We start from the raw sequence: 20,680 nt of genomic DNA on the forward strand, positions 1-20,680 counted from the left end.
TGTTCTGCTCAGGTGCAAATCCTGATTCTGCCACCGACTACCCAGGTGACTTGGAACAAGCGACTTCTCCCTGACCCTCAGTGCTCTCTTTCACAAAATGGAAAAAACGGACACACCTCCTTCACAAGCGCTGTGTGTATGAAAGCACTTAGCACCGTGGTTATACTCAATGGATGGGAAAGCTGGCTGAGGTGCTGGCCCCCAGCCCTCTCTCTCAGGCCCGTCAAGAGCAGGAAGTCCTCCTTTCCAGCTGGCTCTGTGCCCTCCCTCCAGGAAACACTGCGGGTCAGGTCAGCTTGGGGAACACATGGCCTGTCACTGCCACAGCAGGACAAGTGGCAGGAGGAAAACCACTCCGTCTCCTGGGACTACAAGGTACAAGTCACCCAAGGCCTGAGGCTTCAGCCCCTGCAAGAGGCGCCAGCAGGGAGGCCTTCCAAGAATATTCTAGTCATTCTTCTACCTTTAGCTGGGCCAGCACCCACCTACTCACCCCAGTTTGGGGGAGCCCTCTGGTTCAGGCTACAACCTGGGGACCTGCCATGTTTCTACCAGGACCAAACTTTGCAATAGCTCCATTCAAAAGCCCCTGCCTCTCACTGTATACAGGGGAAAGGGGAGCTCTTAGAAGGGAGGCCCGTCCTCCAGAGATGCAGGGTGGCGGGGAGAGGGCAGCCGGCCCCTTTTCCCATTCAGTGATCACAGGTCACAGAACATGTAGCTCCTCTAGGCGGTAGGGCTCCTAACCTCCCGGGGGAAGGGGTGGAGGAATGACTGCATCTGCCCAGGGCCACGATTTGGCCTTGGAAGAGGTCCAAATGCCCTTTATCCACTCTCCCTCAAGCTGCCTGAGTACCCCTCCCATTAAGCAGCTTTTGTTTCCAATGTCTGGAAGAAAGAGCTGGGGACCCCAGGAAAGCTCACAGGCCTCTCCCCCGGCCCAGGCTGCCCACCGCCCCGGCCAAACCCTGAGCCCTCTGCCTGCTCCCCATTCACCCACCTCTCAAGCTCAGCCTGGCCTATCTTGAACCTGCCAAAAATCTCAGACCCACTTCCATTTTGTCTGGGGCTTCAGCCCCTGGTTCTTCCAGGCGCCCCCCAAGTTGGCCCCAAGATGAAGGCGTGGACTGAGGTGGTGCCCCCCCCCTGCCCGGCCTGTGCAGAGACAATACCCCGGGGTTCTGACTCAGGCAGCTCCCAGATCCTCCAGGGACAGCAAGGGTCCGAATACTTCCTCCTAGTGGGGGCCAGCTGCACAGGGTGGTCCCCACATCTGGACGCCCTGCCACACCCCAGCCCCAGCAGCGGGTTCCAAGGACCCCTCCCTCCCTGCGGCTGCCACAGCCATTATGTGCTCCACGGCCATGCCCACTGCCTGCCACGCCCCCACGCGAGCCCCTGATCTAGCGGCAGAGCTCCGAGCTGGTGAGGCCCGCGCCAAGCCAGGCTGTCAAAGTTGGGGAACTGGAAACAGAAATAAATCCGTGAAGCTTCTCCACAGTAAAGGTGGCGGCTGGCAGGCCCAGCACTCCACACTCCAGGTCCCCGGCCACCAGCGCCCACTGACACCCCATCAACGCACACATGTGCGCTCAGATGATACAAAAGGGGGGTCCGGAGGGGGAGCCCAGGGGACAACTGGGCCAGTCCGCCCCCGCCCTCCCTGCAGGCTGGCCCGGGGCTCTCTAGCAGTGGCCCCACTCCCCGGCCCAGACCCGGCCATCCCCGAGCTTCCTCTTTCGGCCCCATCTCCATGACAACCATATCCTTCAGATGCTCCAGCCGCCACGGAATTGATCTGGAAACACAGCTTTGTTAGCAGACCCTGGCTGGCACGGAGGGCGGAGGGCGGCGCCCCGCCGCCCGGCTTGCCCGCCCCCCAGCACCCGCTCCCGGCCCCCGGCCCGGCTTCGGGGAGGGGCGGGGTCCGGGAGCTCCCGGGCCCTGGGGACGAGGCGGCCCCGCGGCCCCACTCACCGCTCCGGGTCCCAGTCCGTGGGTCCGGCCCCTCACGGGGGGGCCATGCGTCGGGCTGACCGCCGCGCTCCTCCGCTGCTGCCTGTCGGGGCTCCCGCGCCCGCCTCTGTCCCTTCAGGTGTCTGAGCCGCCGCGGAGAAGCCGAGCGGAGACGGGGGACTGACGGCAGGAGGGCGGGCGGCGGGCGAGCAGGCGGGAGGGAGGAGCGGGAAGGGCGGGGAAGGGCGGGGGGACTGCGGGCGGCGGGCGCGCGGGCGGCGGCGGCGGAGCGGGAGGCCACAGCGGCGCCCCAGCCGGCCGGCCCGCCGCGCCTCCGCACGCACCGAGGGCCGGACCGCGCGAGCCCACCGGCCCGGACGCGCGGCCGGCCCTTTAAGAACGTGGGGGAAGGGAGCGCCCAGAGGTTCCGCCCCCTAAAGCCCCGCCGGCCCCAGCTGCCCTCTAACCGGGCCCCCTTGGCAGGACCCTCGGGTCCCAGGCCCCGAGCCCTCGGGGTCTGCTCGGCCGCCTCCAGGTGAAGGAAGGGGCGTCCCGGCCCTCCCCCTGCGGGCTGTGGCGGTGCGACTGGTTGCCGTCCACACCCCTACCCACCCAGGGGGACCGGCCCCGGACAGGGACGGGCGAGGAGCGCGGAATGCAGGGGCAGCCAAGATGACGATGATGGGTCGCAGAGAGAGACAGACGCATGCCGACCTACCTACCTACCTACCACGGAGACAGACGGACTTGGGATATGGAGGGAGAAGGAGCAATAGAGGCAGAGCTGGAAGCGGGCAGGGAGTACAGAAGGGAGGGACCAAGGGAAAAGATCCGGAGTTGGGGCGGTGAAAGGGTGGCCCCAGTCAAGGACTCAGAGTCCCCGCACCATACCCAGGCCAGGGGATGGTCACCCTAAGCAGAGAGATATAGGGTGCTCTGGGCTGTGGGAACTATTTCCCAAGTAACCCTCCCCCATGCTAGTCGAAGCCCACCACCTTGAAGCCGTCCCCCGACCCCAGGACCCTAGCTCTGAAGAAAAAGGTTGACAGTATCTGACAGTGTTGTACCTGGCTAGGCACCGAGAACTTCCTGGCTGTGAGACCTCCCAGGGAGATAAAAAAGGGCCCCACCCGTGTGGATGTAGGGAGACCAGAAGCTGGGGGAAGGGGGAGAGGGTGAGCAGGCCCAGTCCCACAGAGAAGGGTGCTCAGCTAAGATGTAGGCCCTAGCACAGGAAGTCACCTTCCGCCTCTCTCCTTCCACTCCAGCCCCCAGGGGCTGTTTGCTACACCCAGCTCCTTCCCGCCTCCGGATCTTTGCAGTTGTTCCGCCTTCTGCCGGGTCAGGCCTTTGATCCTGCTGTGCTCAATGAACTCCAACTCAATCCTCAAATTCTTGGTTAAATGCCCCTTCCTCCAGGAAGCCCTCCCTGACCTTCTTTCCACCGATACACAGACAGGGACCCCATTCCTAAGGAACAGGGGAAGAGAAGAGAAGAGAAGAGAGGATTTGCTGACCTACATAGGGTGTCTCAGCTGTGCGGAGCTGCAGTCACTGGAGGTGCAATGTCTGAGCGGTGTCTCCTCCCTCTTCAATCCGGGCCACAGCGAGAGCTGAGGTTTCAGCAACCATGACGACATTTCTGCTATAACTGTGCACCTACCATGTGCCAGAATCCACACTAAGTGATTTCCATGTGTGAAATTTCATCCTCAAAACAATCCTGCAACCATTTGAGGCTCTAAAAGCATAAACCACTTGCTTAAGGTCCCAAGAGGTCTGACCCTGTGGACACAGCTGGGCAGTTGAGAGGGCACTCTGGCCACACCCTTTCACTGCCCATCAATCCCTAGGACATTCCCAGAAAGCCCAGATATAAGAGACCCCGCTATTGCAGGCACCCAGGTCTTCCTGAAGGGCACAAAGGGATGTGGTTTCCCTGCTGTCCTGCCCTCTCCCTTCTGCCCTCTGCTACGTGCAGGCAGGGATGGGTGGCAACAGCCAACCAGTAGGAACCCTGGGGGGAGCGGAGGTGGCAGGACTTTGCTTCCACACTCCCCATCCTCAGGACCCATGGTCTCAAGTCACAGCTGGACCATCTTTCCGAGCTCTTCACCACCTCACCTACTCAATGAGGATGCTCACGGGCACCTGCCGTTGAGGGGCTGGGGTGCGGATGGAAGGAGCTGGAGCTGACATGCTCGGGGCCCACCCACCCAATGCCTGGCACACAGATGCACCAACAGGCCATGGCTATTCCCATTGTAATGAGTGGCTTACTCGGGGAATGGATCCTTCCATCCCTGTCCACTGAAGTGGACTGTGAGGCCCCTGAAGGCAAGGTCTGTGGTGTTCAGTGTACCCTCAGCACTAACACACAGTGTGGCTCAAAAAATACACATGGAGAGGAAAAAAGAAAGGAGGGAGAAGGGAGGGAGATACAGCCATCTCTCCCTTTAATCTGGGCCAGCTGGTGCTGGTGCCAGCTAGTCCCTGGCCGGGATCTGCTCCCGTCCTTGGCAGTCCTGGGAGCCTGCCGCAGTGGGCACGAGCAGACCGGGAGACCTGGGTTCCAGTCCGGCCTCTACTGCTCCCTGACTGGGTGGCCACAGACAGCTACATCCCCTTCCTGAACCTCACTCACTCAAATGGCGCAAAGGCCTGTCCCAGGCCGCGGGCGGGCCGGCCGTGTGCTGGGGAGTGCCGTGCACGCCATGGACTTGGACAGAGGGTTACTGCCATTATTCCTCGTAGCTACTTTTGTCTTTTGAGAGAAAACAGGGTCCGTGTCCCCCCACCCAGCAACCAAAATGCACCACATTCCCCAGCCTCCCTCCGGAAAAAGAATAATCTCCCGCTTCTCCCCGTCGCTCCAAGTGACTTCTCTTTTCTCTCCCCAGCACCCCTGCCACCCACCTGAGGGTGAGCTGGACAGGGGCAGGGGCAGAGTTCCTGACCACCCATCCCAACCAAAACTGACCTCCTCTTCCTCATCACAGCAAATGTTACCTCCCCTCAGCTCCGGCTGAAAACCTAAGCGCCATCCTTGCCTCTGTCTCTCACACTCCACATGCCTCGACAAATGCTACGGGGCTTCCTTTCAAAGTACTTCCAACTTGGCCACTTCCTCTCAGCTCCACTGCCACCACCCTGGCCCCAGCCGCCAGCACCTCTCACCTGGAATAGCTCTGGGGCCTCCTAACCAGTCCTGCTGCTTCCACCCAGCCCCACTACCGACCTTCCCAACACGGCAGCCAAAGGAACCCTGTGAAACCCTCTGCTCCAAATCCTCCAAAGGCTGGCACATCACTAACAGTTAAGCCAAGTGTGTGCCATGCTACAAGGCCCTCCATGACCTGGCCCCTACCACCTTTCTGACCTCCGTTCCAGCCACACTGGCCTCCTAGCTGTTCCTCCAACACACCCGGCATGCTCCTGCCTCAGGGCCTTTGCACTCGCTATTCCCGCTGCCTAAAACACTTCTCCCCTAGACAGCTGCATAATTCACCTCATCCCCTTTGCCTCTCTACTCAGATATCACCTTCCCTGACCACCCTACCTCACATACTACTCCTCCCTCACCCACCTCTCCCTTCACCTGCTTTCTTTTCCTCCATAATACATGTCTGCACACCACATGTTTGCTTGCTTAGTCTGCATTCTCAGTCTCCCGACCACCACTGCCACCATAGGCCATAAGCTTCAGGGAGGCAGGAAATTCGTTCTTTCACTTCTGTATCCCCAGGGCCTAGCATATTGCCTGGCACATAGTAGGCACTCAGTAAAACACTCAGCAAAGGACCAAACTAACAACGAAACTGCAGACAGTAAAAAGTGGTTTGAAGTGAAAAAGGGGGGATGTGACAGCACCTAGCTGGAAGGGTGGGGACTCCTCTGCAAGGCGGACAGAGAAGGCGTCTCTGAGGAGGTGCCCCAGGCCAGGCCTGCCGCCTCTAGGCCCACACCTGCCCCGTCATGGCACGCACCACACTGTGCCAGCACCGTCTGGCCTGCGTGTTCCTTGAGGGCGAGGACCCCTCTCAGTCCTCTTCAGGTCCCCAGCTCCTCCTGTGCCTAGGGCCAGCATACAGGGGGCACCCAAAAGGTAGTAATGCCAGAGAATAGACGAGAGGTCATAGGCAAACCCACTCGTGGGTTGAGAGGATCCGACAGGCCCGAGGTAGGGAAGCTGAGCAGTAAGGAGCTGGGCAGGGAGCCATAGAGGCTGGGGGTGAGGGTGAGGGTCCTTGAAGCCTCAGGGTCTGCACATCCCCCACATTACCTAAGCATCCTGTGTTGGCTGGGAGGGAGAGTGGGGAGGAAGACCATCCTCACTGGACGGCCCCTGACTGTGAAATAATAATCCACCCATTCTTTCAACAAACATTTGCTGAGCACCTACTGTGCCTGGATGCCAGGCCCGAGGAGGGGTGGGGGAAGGGCCCAAACAAAGTCCCTCCCCCCACAGTTCAGGGCAAATATCCCTAAGGATGGAGCTTCCTGGAGAAAGAACTGATTTGCTTCCCCCATTTATCACAAGATGAAATCAAATTTTAGGTATGGGTTTTACTAGTCTCCTCCTTAGTGCCTCCCTGGAATGTAAAGTGCAGGAAGCTCTGGAACCGTTTACCTTGTTATTGCCAGGACCCCAGCATCTAGCAAGGGCCTGGAGTGTAGTAGGTGCTCAATATGTATTTGCCGAATGAATGAATGGATGCACAAATGGGTGGTAGAACATGAGCAGGTCTCTGAAGAAGCCGAGGACTTGGATTTGCAGCCAGGAAGAGAAGGCAAGTGAGAAAGGGCGCCATCTGAGCAAGTCTCAGATCGGGGGAAGGTCACTGGAGGACAGCAGGGCCTTGGGCAGGAGGGAAGAGAGATTGCCCAGGCTCTGGGAGCTGCCTGTCCCACCCGCTCCCCCAGCGAAGGTGGCCCTGGATACACTGGTCCAGGGCCTGGAGACAAAGTCCCACAGGGAGTGCCAGGGACTCACAGAGCCTAGAGCCAGCCGGCTGCGGGCCCAGGGCACAGGCAAAGCCTGGCCCAGAACTTTGTCTGAGGGCCTTTGTGGGACTCTGGGAGCCTGTCCAGGAGGATGCCAGGAACTGGCCAGGGTGCTATGGGGTGGGCACTCCCCTGCTTCCGGAGGTCCAACTGGCCATCCAGGCAGGGACCAGTGGCGGGTTAGGGAGAGGATCCTTACCCTTGGGGAAATAACACCACCCCATTCCAGGAAGTCTGAGCTGCTAGGATTAGAGTGGCCAGCAGACCCCATCCAGGTTACTGAGGCCCGGGGAAGGTGGGGCTCAGCGGGAGATGCAGAGTTAGGGTTGAGTCTGACCCTTCCCTCACCCCACGCGTTGTTCCCAAGAAACTCAGCAGGAGGGAGTAGGGCAAGTCTTTTTCAAAGCGAAGGGACACGGGACAAGTCAACTCCTGCCCAGGGATCCCTGCCAAACCGGGCTGGTTCGCAGGAGGGCGAGCTCGTGGCTGCGAGGAGGCCGGTGCGAGGCCCCGGCGGCTCTCTGTCTCCGTCTGCTGGCCGGACTCAGAATTACCAGGCCGGTCCTGGGTTCTCTGCGCTGGCAGCCGCGCGCTCTCACATCCAGAAAGGAAGTGAATAGCGCTCATATGCGTCATCCCCCAGCCTCAGCACCAGGCCCGGCCGCGCTCCGAAGTCCAGCCGCAGGCCCTCTGAGCTGGGATGCTCGCTTTTTCTGGAAATCTTTTATCTGGTCCAAACTGATCATTTCTTCAACTTGGCCCAGGCTGTCTTGGAAGGTGATGCTCTTTCACATTACATATGAAAAACTGAGGCTCCACTGACATTCCCAAGGTGACCAGGCCCCCCTCTTTCTTGGAACTGAGGGGAGTGCAGGTACCTCTACCCTCTGCAGCGGGGAAGGCAGGGGGTCTAACTGGAGGATAGCCGAGAAGCCGTCCCACCCAAGCCCTTCCGGAGCCCTTACGGAAAGCAGCAGGTCAGGAATAGGCTTTTTTGGGGTCGTGGCGCCATCTCCTGGTGTCTACAAGAACTGCATCCGTCCCGGCAGACAATCACTTGCTGGCAAACACCACTGAAAACACTAATTACAGCTGCTGACTTATGTTGAGTGTTCTGTGAGCCAGGTTCATGCTAAATTATTGGCAATATCTCACTTCATTCTCATAACAACCTTATGATGTGGACATCGTTCATCCCATTTTACCCGAAGCTAGGAAAGTTAAGTGACCTACCCCAGAGCACACCTCCAGTAAATGGCAAAGCCCGGACTCCATTCCCTGAGGTGTACTTCAACTGAGCTCTGCCGCCTGTACTAGAGGGGTGGAAGGCGGAGCCGCTCACTAGCGCACTCAATGGAGGAGAGCTTCCCCTGCCTATTTCCCGCCCCAACCTTAGGCACAACCCACCTTAGCTTAGCTTACTGCTGCTACAGCAGGAACTGCCCCATTAGTTTCCATATCCCTCTCCCCTGACAGCTGGAGAGCTTCTCTAGGACACGGCCAAGGAAAATGCTCCCATGTCCCCTCCATTCAGCGCCCATCACGGAAGGAACTCTGGATGCTTAGCACCTCTCCCTTGGGACTGTCACACCCTGAAGGGCCCTACTCAGCCTCTTTCTCACTTCCCAAGTCAGGAGCTCGGGCAGGTGCAGAGTAAGTGGCTGCAAATGACAGAGACTGGTTTTGGTGCAAAGGGCTCATGTAAATGGGAAGTCCAGGAGTAGACCAGCCACAGGCAGTACTGAATCCGGGCTCCTGAGTGGGGTCTTTCTCCACATCTGTAGCCAGCAGTCCCATGTGTTGGCTTCATTTCCGGGCAAGCTCTCCCAACAGGGTTTCAAAATGGCTAAGGCAGCTCTGAGCCTATGTCTGGCTTTCAGAGCAAAAGGCTTTCCCCCATCCCTTCCCAGGCCAAGAAGATGAGCAGAAGTCTCAGGATGCAGTGTCATTGGTCCAGCCAGTGACATACATTACAGCCAGCCCTGAGCCAAACAACTGCGGCCTAAAGCGTCATTGCCCCACTTGGAATGATGGTAGGAGAGGATGAGCCCCAAAAGAAAACATGTGGAGAGTTACCAGAAGGGGCGTGGCTACTGCACAGACAACAGCACTAACGTCCATGACAGCCAGAAGCCCACCTTTACTTTTTTTTTTAAGATTGTATTTATTTTTAGACAGAGGGGAAGGGAGGGAGAAAGAGAGAGAGAAACATCAATGTGTGGTTGCCTCTCACATGCCCCCTACTGGCTACCTGCCCTGCAACCCTGGCATGTGCCCTGACTGGGAATTGAACCTGCAACCCTTTGGTTTGCAGGCTAGTGCTCAATCCACTGAGCCACACCAGCCAGGGCTGAAGCCCACCTTTCCTTGACTCCAACTTAGACAGCAGACCTCTTCCCAAATTACCATACTTTTTTCCTTCCTTCATTTTTGCATTCAGTCAACTTTTGCTGAGGCCCTACCATGCAAGCCCTCTTCTAAGTGAATCATATCAGTAAATAAAAGAGATGAAAATCCTGCCCTGACTGGGGTGGCTCAGCTGGTTGGGCGTTGTCCCTCAAAGCTAAGGGTCACTGGTTCAATTCCTGGTCAAGATGCACGCCTGGGTTGCGGGTTCTGTCCACAGTTAGAGAACATACAAGAGACAACTGACTGTTGTTTCTCTCCCCCTCTTTCTCCCTTCCTTCCCTTCTCTCTGAAAATAAACAAATAAAATCTGTTTTAAAAGAAAGAGATGAAAACTCTTGCCCTCCTGGGTCCTTTCCAGTGGGGGTGGGGGGAAGAAAGAAACAACATAACAAATAAATAAAATGTAGATTGTAGGCAGCGATGAGCACATGAGCACTACGAGGGGAACAGGCAACACAAAGGAAGTCAGGAGGGTGGACAAGCTGAGGGGATCGCAGTTTTAAACGGAGTGCTGCCGGGAGACACTTTGAGAAGGGGGATGTGAGCAAAGGCAAGAAAGAGGTAAGGGAATTTGTCATGCAGGTGTTAGGGGAAGGAGACTCCCAAAGAGCGAGAACAGCCAGTGCAAAGGCCCTGAGGCAGGAGTGTGCCTGGCATGGTGTCGGAACAGCGAGGAGCAAAGAGAAGAAGGGGAGGGTGCAGGAGATGAGGTGGAGAGCTTTCAGGGGCCAGATGACACAGGGCCCGTAGGCCACCATAAGGACCTGGGCTTTGACTCGGTGACATGAGAAATCTACCAAAGTTTGGGGCAGATAACTGATCTGATTTGAGTTGTGTTTTTAAAGGCTTCCTCTGGCTGCTGTGCTGGGGACAGACTGAAAGGCGGGGGGGGTCTGAGCCTGGAAATCGTTAGGAGGCTACTGTGGAATTCCAGGGGCGAGTGGGTGGGAATGCGGGCCAGGGTGGGAGCTGATGAGACGTGGTGAGATTCTGGATGTATTTTGAAGGTAAAACCAATCATGTGAATGAGGGATTCAGTGTGGGGTATAAGAGAAAGAGAGGAGTCAAGAGTGAAGCCAAATTTGAGAATCTGAACAACAGGAAGGATGGAGTTACCAGAAACTAAGGCGGGAAAGCGGGGAAGAATGCGTTGGCGAAGGAAAAGCAGGGGCTTGCTTCGGGCAGGCAGAGTCTGAGATGCCAACTGGCCGCCACGTGGAGATGGCGGGCAGGCAGACGGTCTGGGCTAGAGGCGCACATTTGGGAGCAGAGGGTGCAGCACGTTTCAGAGGGTCAAGGATGGAGACTGTGGGCCTCCGGTGTTGACTGGGGGAGGGGAGGGGAGGAAAGGAAGGAGACTGAAGAGGGGTGTCCAGGGAGGTAGAGGAAAAGCAGGAAAATGGGGGACCCTATAATAAATGAGGGTACAATGTCAAAGAGGACCAGAAGGGCCAAGTCATATGTTGCTGAGCGTTCAGGGAAGACAAGGACTGAAAACTGACCATTGGATTCAGCGACCCGGAGGCCACTGGAGGTTGGACAAGGGCCAACTTAGTGGAAAGGGCTGGAGAGAAACTGACTGCAAAGGGATTGTGAAGTAACAATTAGCAGGCTTCCCGGCAGCAGTACTCACAGTATCCAAAAGGTGGAAACAACGTAAGTGTCCATCAGCAGATAAATGGATAAACAAGATGTGGCACACAACTTATGGCGGAATGTTATTAGGCTTCAAAGGAATAAAATTCTGACACGTGCTACGACAGGGATGAACCCTGAAAACATAAGCTGAATGACGTAAAATAGACACCAATGAACAATTATTGCATGTGTCCACTTACAAGAAATATCTATATAAATAAATTCATGGAAACAGAAATTAGAACAGAGGTTACCAGGGATTGAGGGAAGGGGAATGGAAAGTTATTGTCAAATGGGAAGAGCGTTTTTCTTTGGGATGTTGAATAAGTTCCAGAAATAGATAGTGGTGATGGTTACACAACACTTTTAATGTACTTAAAAATGGGTAAAATGGTAATTTTTATTTATGTGTATTTTACCACGATAAGAAAATAAAGTTAAGTAGCCCTCAAAAAATAGTTAACAAGCATTTGTCGAGTACCTACTACATGCTAGACGCTGGACCAAGACCCAGGGAATATGAAGGGCCACTAGGTATTCTTATGAATTCGAACAATTGCTACCCTAGCCCTGCTCTGGTCCCTTTGTTCCCCAGGCAGGGACATCTGGGGACTGACATGAAATGCTGGACATGTGGACAGTGCAGGGTTGTGTGTGGCGAATGCTGTCCTGAGATCATGGTGGAGAGCTACAGCTGCACCCATGGCTTTGCAGCCAGTGAAGAAATCACCATCAAGGCTTACTGACAAATAGAATACGGAAGCCCCCAACAGGAGACCTGGCCCAAAACCCAGGCCTGTGTCCTGACTGGGAATCGAACCAGTGACCTTCTGGTTCGCAGGCTGGCACTCAATCCACTGAGCCACACCAGCCAGGGCTCACAGGGTGGTTCTGAAGTCTGAAAGGGTTAGCCCAGTGTCTGGCACACAGTGAGTGTGTGTGAGTTTGCTACTCTCATCAAATCAGGACCAGCTGGATGGTTAAGTCAAAACCAACAAGATGGAATTTAATGAGGACTGATGGAAAAGTTGACATTCAGGTCCCAACAAAACAACTGTACATGCTCAGGGCAGGGAGACCTGGCTGGGCATCCGTCCACCCATTCGTCTGCCCGTGAGAAACAGCCCAAGGTGTCCATCAGGAGGCAAATGGATTAGCAAACTGTTATACGTCCATATCATGGAATTCTCCTTGGCAGTAAAAAGGAATAAAGTACTAATGAATCTCCAAAATGTTACAGTGAGTGAAATAAACCAGACACAATGACAGCACACAGTGCATGATTCCGTTTTCATGAAGTTCTAGAACGGACCATGACGGAAAGAAGTCAGCGGGGACAGGGGTGACTGAGAAACTCTCTGTAGTGATGGAAATACTCCATAGCTTGAGGGGAGTTGTGTACAAGTATACGCACTTATCAAAACTCAATCAATGGTATACTTAAATTTTGTGCATGTCATTATATGTAAATGTTGCCTCAAAAAAGCAAAGTACCATACACAAATATTCACCTGCGGTTAGTGAGATGCATGCTGAAGTGGCTGAGGGTGAAGTGTACTGTTACCTGCAACTTACTCTGAAATGCACCCAAAAAATGAACCGATGGGTGAAGGGGGGGTGCATAGATAACAACACAGTAAATATAACATCGGCATAAGTATTAAGTTCTGAGTGGCGGCTATATGCATGTCCACTGTAGAAGGAGAAAAAAAATAGCCACCCCAGAGCATACCCTGCTCAAGAGATGAAGGGCTGGAAAGGTTGTTTATGGGGAACTGGGACCATTTATGCTGGAGAGAAGGCAGGCGTGGGGTGGGAGGGTAAGGCCGTCTCTGCCGCCCACAGGGGCCTGCGCGGAAAAGTCTGAGGAACTGCTCTGTGCTCTGAGCTACTTCCAACAGCTGGATAGCACAGGGAGGCCAGTTTGGTTTCACCAGAAGGAGCTATCCTACAACGGAACAGGCTGCCTTTCAAGGCAGTGAGCTCCCCATTACATGAGGTATGCAAGCAAGACGGGCAGCTGACTGTCAGAAAGGTTAGAGAGGGGTTTTCTAGGCTGGCCTAGACCCCCAAGAGACTGGGGGTCTCTGAGGTCTCTTAAAGCAACTCAAGGGTGAATGTTTAGTCCTGGCTGGTGTGGCTCAGTTAGTTGGAGTGCTGTCCTATCAACCGAAGGCCACAGGATTGACTCCCGGTCAGGGCACATACCTAGGTTCCCGGTTGGGTCCCTGGTGGGGGCATGTATGACTGATGTTTCTCTCCATCCCTCCCCCCTCCCTAAAATCAATAAGTGTATCCTCTGGTAAGGATTTTTTTGAAGTAAATTTTTAGCCTCACTAACCAGACAAAGTGTCCAGGGAACTCGGAGGCCATTTCTGACACTGGTGGCAGAGGGGCTGGGTCAGGGAGAACTTCCTGGAGAAGGAGGCCAGATCACTGTCCTTCTGGCCCCTCGGTCTCCACTCCGTAGCATGCATCTTGCCGACTACCTTGTCTGGAGTCCTCCAGCCCTTTCTGGATGGAAACAAAAAAGGCCGCGGCCCCTGCCTTGCTGCACCATCCCGGATGGCTCCTCACCGCTCTGGGCCTCAGGCTGTCCCTCTGTTCAACAGTTTCTGCTGAAACCATCCATGGTTTTTTTTTTTCCCCTCTGGGGATAGCCCAGCTGCTACAGTCACACACTTACGTGGGGAGACAGAAGGTGAGGCAACTGTGGATAATTTTTAGGGGGACCCTGGTTGTATCTCAATTTATGCTTCTCTGGACTTGGTCTGATCCTCCGGAGAGATTCAGCAGAGGTGGCAGTGCCCCAGAGACAGGCCAGGGGTTCAGCTAGTTTCCCTAGATACCGCTCCCCAGCCGGCAGCCTCCGGGGAAAGTCATAAAGGAGGCCCAATGTTACTATGGGCTATTGTTACCATGGTGATGAGGACACGCATCTGAGCTCACCCCAGGACCCTGAAACCCTCCTCCCCAGGGGCCTCCAGGAGGCCTGGAGTCCACGCCTCCAGGCTGTCCTGGCCCTGCCCAAGATGGGAGGGTGCTCCACTAAGGCAGGGAGTCGTGGGGGCGAGGTGAGGCCCAGAGACTGACGAACAAATCAGCACTGCCCTGCAGATGAATTCATGCAGGACGGGCTGGTGATTTGAGGACAGGAGAGGTCAGGGTGGCCTGGGCTGAATCCCAGGGCTGAGCGACCCTGGGCAAGTGGCTCCACTTCTCTGAGATTGTGAGGAAAGGACGTTGGTTTGAGGATGAAATGAGATTCCACCGGGATGGCAATGACCTCGTGGCTTCATTTTATCCTCACACACACAGCCACTTGGAGGCGGAAACAATCCCCGCAGACACGCACCCCCAGACCTATCCGTCCGCGTGTTCACCCCAACCTTCCTCTCCCAGCCCTTAACTCTAGCTTCCTCTCCGCAATCCGGCGACCTCTCTGCCCCCGTGCGGCCCTTCTCGGTACTGCAGCAGCCGGCCATACCCACCTCACCGGTGGCCAAGGCGTCGCTGGGGTCTTGCAAAGGTGGGACGTGGAGTCATCCCCTGGTCTCAGACGTGCAAGCCGTTGTTTCCAAACCTTCTAAGATGGGTCGTCTTTCTCAGAGACCAGCCTGAACCCCTAGGTATGGCTCCAGATCCTTCTTGCCAGTTCCAGATCTGTTGTAGGAACCTAGGAAACAACACTGCACCTTCCCCACCTGGGTGGCCATTGTGGGCTGGAAGGAAGCGGGTATAGCACGTTCCTTAGAGAGATCAAATAATGATCTGAGGCTTTTGGGGGTGTCCACACACACACACACACACACACAGCACTAGGGACACACCGTCCCTTGCACACATGGCCACATCACCACCCTGTTTCTCTGTGCATCTATCCCTCTGTCCCTGAGTCTCCCCTCTGCCCCCTCATGCCCACAACCTGAAGACAGGATACATTGCAAATACGAACTCCCTTCCATGGCCCAAAGCCCTGGATCATCCAGCCCTGCCTGCCCTTCAGACCACACCTCTGGCCGCCAGCCCCCTGGCCACTGTTCACCAACTCTCCCGCTAAAATGTGTGGCTCTCACTCCCACTTCAGGTCCCCTGCCCTTAGCGTTCCCTCTCCCTGAAATGTTCCTCCTCCAGATCCTCCGCTGGCTGCCGCCTTCCCTTCTTACAGGCCAGCGTTTAAATGTCATCTCCTTGCAGACCATTTCCAGAGCTCCCAGACTACCAGAGCCGAGGGGCTCCCTGTCCTCCATTCTCTCAAAACAGGTTTCCTTCAAAAATGCGCATCCTGGTCCTTAGAGAGATACAAATCAAAACCCCAGTGAGACAGCACTGCGCACCCATTGGAGGACTACTCTAAAACCACAAACAAAACAAAACAGAAAATAGCAAGTGTTGGTGAGGTTGTGGAGAAATTGTGCCTTATTGGTGTAAAAGATGCAACCACTGTAGAAAAGAGTATGGTGCTTCCTCAAAAAAGTAGATTTACTATATGATCCAACAACTCTACTTATGGGCATATACACAAAATAACTGGAACCAGGGTCTCAGAGGGATGTTTGTATGCCCGTGTTCACAGCAGCATTGTTCTCAACAGCCAGGAGGTGGAAGCATCCCAAGCATCCATCAGTGGAGGGCAAGATGAATGAAAGGTGGTGCGTACATGCGGTGAAGTACTATCTAGCCTTAAAAGGAAGGAGGTGTTGATACATGCCACAACGTGGACAAACCTTGAGGTCATTATGCTAAGTGAAACAAGCCAAAATAGACATATACTGTATGGTTCCTCTTATGCAAGCTATATGGAATAGTCAAATTCATAGACACCCTGGCTGGTGTGGCTCAGTGGATTGTGAACCAAAGGGCCGCTGGTTCAGTTCCCAGTCAGGGCACATGCCTGGGTTACAGGCCAGGTCCCCAGTGGGGGGCATTTGAGAGGCAACCACACACTGATGTTTCTCTCCCTCTCTTTCTCCCCCACATCCTCTCTCCCTATAAATACATAAATAAAATATAAAAATTCATAGAGACAAGAAGTAGAATGGTGGGGGCCTGGGGCTGGGGGTGGAGGGGAATGGGGAGCTACCGTCTGACGGATACAGAGTGTCAGCTCGGGACAACAAGGAGTTCTAGACATGCACAACGGTGACGGCCACACAGCAATGTGCTGTGCTTGATGCCACTGAGCCACATACTTAGAGTGGTTGACAGTAATTTTTCTGTTATGTGCATCTTACCATAATTAAAAATAATAAATAAAAATATGTGTTAAAACATTTATTTGTTCAATCCTGCTTCACTTATTAAACTGTGAACTCCATAAAAGCAGGGGGCTCTGTGTGGTGCACCTACTGTGTGCTGCCAGCCACCGAGGACATGGAGGACAAGACAGACTAGGTGCCCAGCCACCTGAGGCTCACAGCCTGGGGGAGAGAAGGAAGACACCTAACACACAAGTAAACAAAGTTATCACCTATCGAGCGCTGTGTGGAAATTAGAACAGTGAAAGGTAACAGTGGCTTCACCAGGGAGATGTCTGCTGGGGCGGTCAGGCAAACCATCCCAGAGGAGATGACACTTATGCTAAGACCCACGAAACAAGAGTCAGTCATCAATCACCTGGGAGGCCAGAACTTCAGACAGAGGAAACAGCAGGTGCAAAGGCCCTGCGGTGACCACGAGCCTGGTGTGCTGGAGAAACAACAGAGAGAGGAAGTAGGGGAAGTGGGGTGGAAAGGAAAGGAGGAGGACCCAGGACAGGGAGAGAGGGTGGAGGGCATTCTTGGTGGCAGGGGAGTCCCTGGTGCGTCACCGACCTCTTCTTCCACAGCAGGTGAGCTTCCGTGAATGGCGGTCTCTAAGCGCCCAGCTCTGCACTGAGTGTCTTTTGTTGGTTAGTGAGAGGCTGCTCACAGCAGTTCTGGGGCAGGCACGGTCATTATCCCATGGTAACAGGAGGAAATAGGCTCGGACGAGTTGGAGGGTCTGGGACTAGAGTCAACACCAAGCAGTGGGACAGGGAGTCTCACGCACCCGTGCTGCCTGCCCCTCCCCTGCCCCTCGGGGACAGGTCTGAGGAGGCTCTTCTCCTCTCACCTGGATGCACTGCCGCCCCCCTCCCTCTGCCTCAAGTCCCAGGGCCTCCTACAGGTTGCCAGGTCACTGGCTGATCACTGCCCAGCAGTTTCTGTTTCTCCTTTTACTGTCTCCCACAAGTAAGCCAAGGAAAGAGACCCCACGCCCTCTGCCTCACCTAGCTAGGGACAGGTTCTGAAAGACAGGGAGAAAGAAGCCCATCTCTGGCTCCACAATAGCCTGTTTCTGATGCCCCTCTGTGGTCCTTGCCCTTGGAGAACCCCATCTTAAGGGGAGGGCGTCAGGAACCCCATGAAGCTTGCCAGGCTGGATGGCAGCCTGGTAGTCAATGAAGATGCCCCCAGAGGCCAGGGGCAGCAGCACCTTCAGGCCTGAGGCGGCTGGCTTCCCTAGACATCCACACCGCCCCAAACCCTGACCTGTGGTGCGCCTGAAGGGAGCAAGACCCCAGCGAGGGCTGGGCCTTCCACCAGCTGGGAGGTGCAGCACAGACAAGGAGGCAGTTCCGCCCTCACAGCTCTGCAGCCTAAAATCGAAGTGGAAGGGTCTTCCACCCATGGCCAGTTGCGTCAAATTTTTATTTTGAACGCTGCCCAAAATAAAAATGCAGAGCCTCTCATTCAAAAAGCAAGGGAAAGGACCCAGTGTAAAAGGCACAAAACATAAAAGTAAATACATATAAACCTTTGCTGTGTAGTCTACCTCTCAGTTTTTCACAGTTTTTTATTTGCTGCTTAATGTCATTCTAAGTAAAGAAGAGTTAAACATTTAAATAAGTAGTATGAATTGTACCATTTGAATATGTGGCATGATGCCGGTTTAAATGTGAGTATACGGGCATTTCACTCGTATTCAGAATCACCAAAATTTTACAATTTGTGCTTTGTGGCTTGTGCGTGCACATGCATTTCATTCTTACTCCTGAAAGGTGGCGAAACCACACGAGCTAACTCAGCTCTTTTTATTTCACTTCTGGATTAGCACACATCCCAGCCACAGCCTCTCTACTTTCATCGGAAAGGAAAGGACGGTGCGTGACTCTGTTTTCCCCATGCTCCGTCTTCATGGTCAGCATACGGGGTTGCTTACCCAGGGAACTAATATGCAGGTAGGAGAGTGGCAAAGAAAGGGGGTGGGAGAACCTGAGGGGGGCATGGTGCTGCAGCCTGGCTGCTCCCCATGGAGGAGCCGTGAGAGAGGAGGGCGTGCAAGTGGCAGTTCACACCACGCAGGCCCTGAGTTCCCTCCTTAGTCCACTGTGACCATGCCACCCCTGCCTAGAACTTTCTGTGGCTCCCCAGTGCCCTCAGAATGAAACCCACAGCCTTATCCCTGAGCCCAAAAGCCCCGCCTCCCCTCCACTTGCTGCCCCGAGTTGCTCTGCTCTAGCCATAGCCCTGTCCTCCCCTGAGCTTCTGCCGGTCCTTCCCTCTCCCTTGAATCCTCTTCCCCACCACGCCCCTTCTTCTGGCTAATCCTCTGGGTCCAGGCATGAATACCACTTCCTCTAAGAAGGCTTCCCTCACTTCCCAGGCTGGGTCAGGCAGGCACCTCCTCTGAACTGTCACAGCGCCTGTGCACCCCATCACCACTTGACGACTCGTCCTCCTCCCTCACTGCAGATGGGCTCTGCAGGGCAAGGACTGGCTTCCATTCAGGTAGCAGCCCCAGACCCCATCTCATAATATGTGCTCAATAACGGTCGTTGAAGGCACACACAGGTCACAGGCAGCGGGAGTCCGGGTGAGCTGTCTATTGTCTCTCAGATCAGGCAGCCAGGCCAGGGAGGAGGGGCTAACGGGCGTGACGCTCCATTCCAGGCCCAGATGGCACTTCACACTCCTGACCTCATTTGTACTCCCATCCAGCCCAGGAAGGAGGTGTCCTTGTACCTGATACACAGACAAGGAGGCAGAGCGTGGGACTCCTCCTCTTTACTTAAACTCACCCCCCCGTCCCCCCCCACACACACACAAACCCCGCCACCACACAAATCCAGGCCCCAGCCAGGGTGACCAGCCCAATGGCCTCTCCGCCAGGCCAGTCCAGATGTCCTCTTTCCTTGGCCAGTACAAGAGAGAACTCACTCCAGCTGGGGCTTGTCCCATCCTTTCTCCCTCCCCCTCTTCCTCCCCTCCCCACTTCCTTCCTTCCTGCTCTTGGATATTCCCTTTGCAGGAAAGGCCCAAGGTTCCAGGGCAAGGCCCCCAGGTCCAGCCAGGCCAGGACACATGCTTCCTCCATCATCTAGCCCCTCTGCCCTCCCTGGGGGCCGGAAATCTGATCCAGGCCTAGGGAACTCGGGAGTACTACACAAGGGACAGCCCAAGGTCACCTTGTCCCTCCCTCTGCCTCCAGCCCTAGCATAGGCAGAGGAGCTCTGGAGCTCATCCTGGAGGCCTAGAGTAGACACTGGTAGGGGCTTTGTCTCCCTGCCTATGAGCTGGTCATTACTGAGAGCCTCTTCAGGAAGGCCCCGAGCTGGGTGTTTTACCTGTCGACCTCATGTAACAGCCTTTGGATGCCAGGTGCTGAGGAGCCACTTTGCACAGCGCCTGACACAACGTGAGCGCTCAGCTAACAGTGCCTGTGATCACTGTTATGTTCCCCATCATCATCATCTTCATCAGAATTAAACCTCACAATTATCCTGGGAAGTAGACAGAGTTTTTATCCTCAATTTATAAGTGAGGAAACAGATTTAGAAGGAAGGAAGGGACTTGCCCAGCTTCTGTAGCAAGTATCAGAACTGAGCACAAACCCAGACCAGACCAGTACTCGCCATAATCTCATGGTTCTGCCAGCCACCCATCCACTCCCAGTGATCCTGGAGTAATTCTTTGCCTGCTGTGTGCCTCCGTTTCCCCATCCATACAATGAAGAGGAGTATGGAGGAGGCATCTCCAGGTTTACTCCTGTAAGTTGAAAGGAACTTACTAATTAACTGAGCAGAGGCTTGCTAGTACTGTCCTGGCAGCAGGCCAGAGATAGCACAAGATCACAGATCTGATCCTGGATGGTCCTACAGGCCAAGGTCACCCAAAGCCAGAAGACAGACCTAGATTTCTCCTGCTGTAGCCCCATCCACTTCTCCAATTCAGAGGAGAGGAAACCTCACACTGTGGGAGGGGGAGAGGGTGCATGCACCTCCCAGGACTGCTGAAGATTGGGAAACAGGCCCAGGAAGATGGGGAGAGGACTTAGGGCTGGCATGTGGGCAGTCAGTAATGGTGTCATTGAGGATAATACCTCATACTACTACCACCACCTCCCCCACATATCCCCTTCTGCAGGCAGCACACAGGGATAAAAGCCCAAATTGCTAAATCCTCGAGTCGAGATACATTTCTTGGTGGACTCAATGCTCCCACCTACCACTCTGTCCCTGCAGTCCCTCCCCGGGGGCTCTCAGCCCCAAGCTCCCTAATGTTCTCCCTTCATCCCAGTTTCCAGTCCCTCTGCCTAGCCCCCAGAGAGGGGCCTGGATTGCCAGCAACCCCAACGCTCCACCCACCTCCCCTCTGCTCTCCAGCCCAAAGACAAATCCAACAAATTAGAACCCTGGGAGAGGAAGGGAAAG

General features: G+C 55.1%; 1 protein-coding gene across 2 annotated transcripts in view; it reads right to left on the bottom strand.

Annotated features, from left to right (window-relative positions):
- The window catches only part of PSD2 (pleckstrin and Sec7 domain containing 2), a 44,047-nt gene extending 41,349 nt beyond the window's left edge, over window positions 1–2,698 (bottom strand). The window contains exon 1 of one of the 2 annotated variants that reach the window (XM_045818804.1): window positions 2,683–2,698. The gene's annotated coding sequence lies outside the window, so the exon portion shown is untranslated. Of the gene's footprint in view, window positions 1–1,977; window positions 2,116–2,682 lie in introns of those variants that run through there. The other variant, XM_045818794.1, reaches the window with a different exon arrangement.
- Between the last annotated feature and the right edge of the window lie 17,982 nt (window positions 2,699–20,680).

Source organism: Phyllostomus hastatus, unplaced genomic scaffold (assembly GCF_019186645.2).
Source record: "Phyllostomus hastatus isolate PE091 unplaced genomic scaffold, TTU_PhHast_1.1 phas_contig_150, whole genome shotgun sequence".
NCBI lineage: Eukaryota > Metazoa > Chordata > Mammalia > Chiroptera > Phyllostomidae > Phyllostomus > Phyllostomus hastatus.